Below are 5,961 nucleotides of genomic sequence, written 5' to 3'. Positions count from 1 at the left end.
ATATGACCCAGCAATCCCACTACTGGGCATATACCCTGAGAAAACCATAATTCAAAAAGAGTCATGTACCAAAATGTTCATTGCAGCTGTATTTACAATAGCCTGGAGCTGGAAGCAGCCTAAGTGTCCATCATCGGATGAATGGATAAAGAAGATGTGGCACATATATACAATGGAATATTACTCAGCCATAAAAAAAAAACGAAATTGAGCTATTTGTAATGAGGTGGATAGACCTAGAGTCTGTCATACAGAGTGAAGTAAGTCAGAAAGACAGAGACAAATATCGTATGCTAACACATATATATGGAATTTAAGGGAAAAAATGTCATGAAGAACCTAGGGGTAAGACAGGAATAAAGACACAGACCTACTAGAGAATGGACTTGAGGATATGGGGAGGGGGAAGGGTAAGCTGTGACAAAGCGAGAGAGAGGCATGGACATATATACACTACCAAACGTAAGGTAGATAGCTAGTGGGAAGCAGCCGCATAGCACAGGGAGATCAGCTCGGTGCTTTGTGACCACCTAGAGGGGTGGGATAGGGAGGGTGGGAGGGAGGGAGACGCAAGAGGGAAGAGATATGGGAACATACGTTTATGTATAACTGATTCACTTTGTTATAAAGCAGAAACTAACACACTATTGTAAAGCAATTATACTCCAAGAAAGATGTAAAAAAAAAAATTAAATGAGATAATGCATTGAAAGCCTTTTCATTGTATCCAACTGGAAAAAATCCAGTTTTAATATGATCTATCCTTCTTATTCAATACTCCATTCATACTGAAGAAAACGCTCTCTTTCAAGTTCTTTATAACTTTAAGGTAGTAATTAGGTCACTAATTGGCCTCCTTTCCTCCAGGACAGATAATCCAATTCTTTTCATCTTTCCCCATCGACTTTATTTCCTGACCCTTTAATCACTTTTTAAACTGAATTTATTCCAATTTATCTGTAACCATTTCCAAATATGGTGTCCCCACATGGGCGCATCGACTAACAGAAATGCAACCGGTGCCGAGGGGAGGGGCGAGGTCGTCCTCAGCCCTCCTTCCGCATTTGCCTGGAGTCTTACATCTCTCCTCTTTGTGCCTCTGGATTGAGATGGAGCCCACTGTACCATTGGGGTATGACCTACCAGGCCGTCACTCACTCAGCAGAATCATGCGAATCATCCTGGCTTCGTCATGTGTGCAAACATACCTAGAATAAAATCGAATCTACTGAGGACATCTGCATGAATTGATGGTAGGATTGTGAATTGTTACCTGGAGGGCAGTTTGGAAATTTGATGCAGTAATTCCTCTTCTAGGATTTTTTCAATTAATTAATTTGTTTTTTTAAAGGATGCAAATAGCATCATATTAATTTTTATACAAATGAAAGACAAACAATACTAAGTTATGTAGTGTTTGTTTATATTTTTGCCACGCTCCACATCTTGTGGGATCTTAGTTCCCTGACCAGGGATTGAACCCCGGGCCACAGCAGTGAAAGCACCGAATCCTAACCCCTGGACCTCCAGGGAACTCCCCCACTTCTAGGATTTTTAGAGAAAAATCCTAGATGTGGGCAAATGTGCGTTCGGGGCTATTCCTTAAAGTGTGTTTCCAATAATAAAACTGGAAATTGGCTAGATAATCAATAAAAAGAGGACTGGTTAAATAACAACAGTATTTGCATCTGATATAATTCTATAGAGTCACTAAAAAGTATGTATGTGGTCAGAGACCAGGCCATGCCCGTGGAAATGTGTTCACCATACATGAAGTGACAAAACAGCATGTTAACAAATTATGGTCTACAACAGAATGCAGGTGAGGCACGCAGCACTGTGCCGGGCCCTGTATGTGTTAGCGATCATCACTTACAACAGTATGAGCTGAGGTTTTAGAGAAGCATTCATGAATAATGAAAGAAAATACACAACTACTCCAAGTCGTTATCAGTGGGTAGAAGAATGATAGACGGGGCTTCCCTGGTGGCGCAGTGGTTGAGCGTCCGCCTGCCGATGCAGGGGACACGGGTTCGTGCCCCGGTCCGGGAAGATCCCACATGCCGTGGAGCGGCTGGGCCCGTGAGCCGTGGCCACTGAGCCTGCGCATCCAGAGCCTGTGCTCTGCAATGGGAGAGGCCACAACAGTGAGAGGCCTGCGTACCGCAAAAAAAAAAAAAAAAAAAAAAAAAAGAATGATACATGTATGTGTCCTCCTTTGTGCTTTTCTGAATTTTCTGAAGTGTCAGTCAATGAACCAGGACTTCTACTTCTTTAGTGTGACAAGAGTCTCACTGAAATCTGCTAAGTTTCCTCTGCTCCATCACTTTAGACCAGCCTCAGACGAAGAGCCCTGTGCTGGGAAGCGGGAAGTGGACCAACCCACTCCGAGTCCTGTGATTGTGGATGCCGCCCTTCATCTCTCTAGGCTTGCTTCACCTGTTTGGGAAATAATATCTGACTTTTTTTAGGTCAGGGGACACTTGCTTATGCTGACACTCAGGAAGATTCTCGTTCACAATAATAACAACAGCCCCCTTGGGAGTCCGTCAGGGATGCAACTGTATCTCCGTGATCTCAAGAGCAGCATCTCACAGAGGAGGACGTTTGTGCTTATAGAAGTGAAATGACTCACCCGAGGCGGCACAGGCAGAAAGCGAGAGCCCAGGACTCGGACAGGCGTCCCCAACGGCAGGCACAAACCAACCACCTTAGCACAGGACACCTGGCCCGAGACGTGTGGCAGCCAGTAAACCTGGGGGCTCGGATCTGACCCAGACCTCAGCGTCCACACTCAGGAAGGAGTGAGGCGGGAGATGGAACCACAGGGAGGGGTCTGAACTGCCGCCACGCACAGCAAGCAGATCATGTGGGTGGGAAGCCGGGGGGCTGGCTTGGTTGTCTGGGGCTGGCTTGGGGTGTGTGTGTGCACCCTTCACGGCTCCATGAGTTGCTATCAACCCCAAAGGACTGACCCATGGAGAACTGTTCTCAGTAAAGCCGACTCCACACCCCCGAGACCCATTGGTCTAGGAAGCTCTCTGGGTGACCCTTCTCTACATCCATCCCGGGATCCTGGGCATTCCCTGCCTTGGCTGACTCCTAAATCAAACAAACCCAAAGGAACGAGTCTTTCTTGTGGTTGTCTGCATGAGAGAGGTAGTGCACATCTAGATATGTGCCGTGCAGTACAGTAGCTAAGAGCCGCATGGCTTTTTAAATTTCATTTAAATCGATTGAAATGAAACAAAATTAAAAATTCAGCTCCTCCGTCTCACTGGCCACACTGCAAATGCTCAGTAGTCACACAAGCCTGGCAGTTACCGTACCGAATAGCACACGTGGAACTTTCCCATTGCCACAGAAAGTTCCATCAGACAGCCCCGCTCCAGAGTTTTTCTAGGCGATAAAAATAGATAGACATACATAGGAATAAACAGAAATAGGGCTGATGGTTATTTTATTTTACTTCTCTTAAGTAACCACTGATACAGCTTTTTTTTTTTTTTTTTTTTTTTTGCGGTACACGGGCCTCTCCCGCTGCGGAGCACAGGCTCCGGATGCGCAGGCTCAGCGGCCATGGCTCCCGGGCCCAGCCGCTCCACGGCATGTGGGATCTTCCCGGACCGGGGCACGAACCCGTGTCCCCCGCATCGGCAGGCGGACTCTCAACCACTGCGCCACCAGGGAAGCCCGATACAGCTTTTAATAGTAACTGTTTACATTTGATAGTTCTAAATATTTACCAAACAAAATTATACAATCCAAAATATGTAACACTGACAGTAAGAATAACTAATTATGGAATTGTATGCTTTTAAAAGTATATAAAAACACGTTTGGAAAAACTGAGTATGTGTTCTTGAATGCTTCAGTTTTGTCCTATTCCCATTTTATTTCATACCTTTTGCAGAAAAATCAAGCTTGATTTTATATATCCTCAACAGTTTCTCAAACTGTTTCAAAACCTAAAATGAGACTACATAGTTTACACACACACACACACACACACACACTCCACTGAATATCCTCTTACTAGATGTTGCTTGACGTAAGGATTATTATTCTTGGGTCTCAAGTTCTGTGAGTCAGTTGACTGCTATGCTGAAATGAACTGCCAAATCCATCATTTTCAGTGAAATCTTTTATCAAATATATAGACCGTCTTCTTAGAAAGCCTGTAAACTTGGCTGACTGGAAAACAGACAATCTGTGCTTTTCTCCCTCAGGAGAACTAAGAAAGCAGCTGTCCTGCTTTTTAAAAAAATTCTGTTTTTGTTGGTTAGCATATTTTGAGAGTTTCTTCAATTTACCTATATTCCTGTAATTTCAAATTTGCAAATCCCTCTTCCGAGCTTGCCAGCCCTGCTGTGACAAAGAATGGCATTGACTAGTGCGTCTGTGAAGTTTTGTACTGATGTTTTGGGCATGCAAACATCATAGCGCCTGTGTTGAAAACGCAATGACTTCTGAAATGCAGCGTCACTTATTAAGCGAATAAATTGTTGGACGATTTGGGCCCAGAAGTGTGTTGAGCTCCAGGACAAGCAGAGCAGAGCACCAGGGTCCACAGGAGGAGGAGCCTTGTAGGACTGGCTCTCAACTTGCGATGTGTAAGCATCCCCCCTTTGAAGGCTAGTTTTCAAATACTACCTTCAAGGGTATGAAGAAGCAGTAAGTCGGGGCTTCCCTGGTGGCACAGTGGTTAAGAATCCACCTGCCAACTGCAGGGGACACGGGTTCGAGCCCTGGTCCAGGAAGATCCCACATGCCGCAGAGCAACTAAGCCTGTGAGCCACAACTACTGAGCTCGCACACCTAGAGCCTGTGCTCCACAACAAGAGAAGCCACCGCAATGAGAAGCCTGTGCACCACAACGAAGAGTAGCCCCCGCTCGCCGCAACTAGAGAAAGCCTGCACGCAGCAATGAAGACCCAATACAGCCAAAAAAAAAAGAATGAGTAAGTCAATACACCCATTAGCAGCAGCACTAATGCAAAATAACATTCAAGTAGGTCTGTGCAAAGCGCTACATGCTAAACCCTTCCTGTGCCCCACATCACCAGGCTGTGTGGTGGGTTTCTAGGTCATGCTCGTTTCATAAAACCAGGACACGGAGGTTCAGAGAGGTTGTGTAATGCACCCCAAAGCCGGCAATCGGAAATGATGTGAACCCAGGTGGTCTGTGTCCAGAGCCCGTGTTCCCAATCATTTTATTCATGAAGACTACGTAGCCATTGATTGACATCTTCCCTCTTACAATCATAAACCTATTTTTACTCCAATAGAAATGGTAGCTATGGTCAACACTGCTGACTCAAGCCCTGTCACTCTGGTAGGTCTGCAGGTAGAGGCAGGCACACTGAGGCCGATAGGTTTTCTTTCCCAAACCTCTTCAACCCAGGGGGGCTTCCTGGAGGAAGTCAGTAAGAGCTGGCCAGTGACTAGAGGGGAAACCAAGTCTGAGAGATGGAAGAAACCATCTTCACACCAACAGCAGGGTGGGATAGAGTGAAATAAGCTTCACTTTTCAAAAGTGAAAAGACCTCTCAGGATTTGTCACCTGTCCCAGAACTAAAGCAATGACCTAAACGCAGAGCGATGGCTTTTGAACGAGAACAGCCTGAACCAGGGCCGGCTCTGCTTCTCACCCCGGGTGGAGCCTGTTTACAAGGTTAAGTTTGTTGAGGGTGGGAGGGCTGAGAGGAAGCCCCTGTCCCAGGACAACCTTCCCACGGGGTGGAAACATTCAGAGGGAGCGAGGTCCCTGGGGTAGCGCTGGGGGCTGCGAGACCAGTGTTTTCACTTAACTTCAGTCATAAACTCTGGATTCAGATGTCTCGAAAATACCTAGATTTTCACTTGAAGACAAGCCAAATTCTCCTGTGCATTCACATCTGTGAAGCATTTGGTCACTGGGCTGGGAGAGCAGCCACCTTTGTCCCAAAGCCTCCTCAGGGG

This window comes from Delphinapterus leucas, chromosome 18 (genome assembly GCF_059928025.1).
Source record: "Delphinapterus leucas isolate spDelLeu-1000000601 "Yukka" chromosome 18, BTC_Dleu_Yukka2, whole genome shotgun sequence".
NCBI classification, from domain to species: Eukaryota; Metazoa; Chordata; class Mammalia; order Artiodactyla; family Monodontidae; genus Delphinapterus; species Delphinapterus leucas.
The sequence above is the reverse complement of the archived record's forward strand: the minus strand, read 5'-3'. Positions refer to the sequence as shown.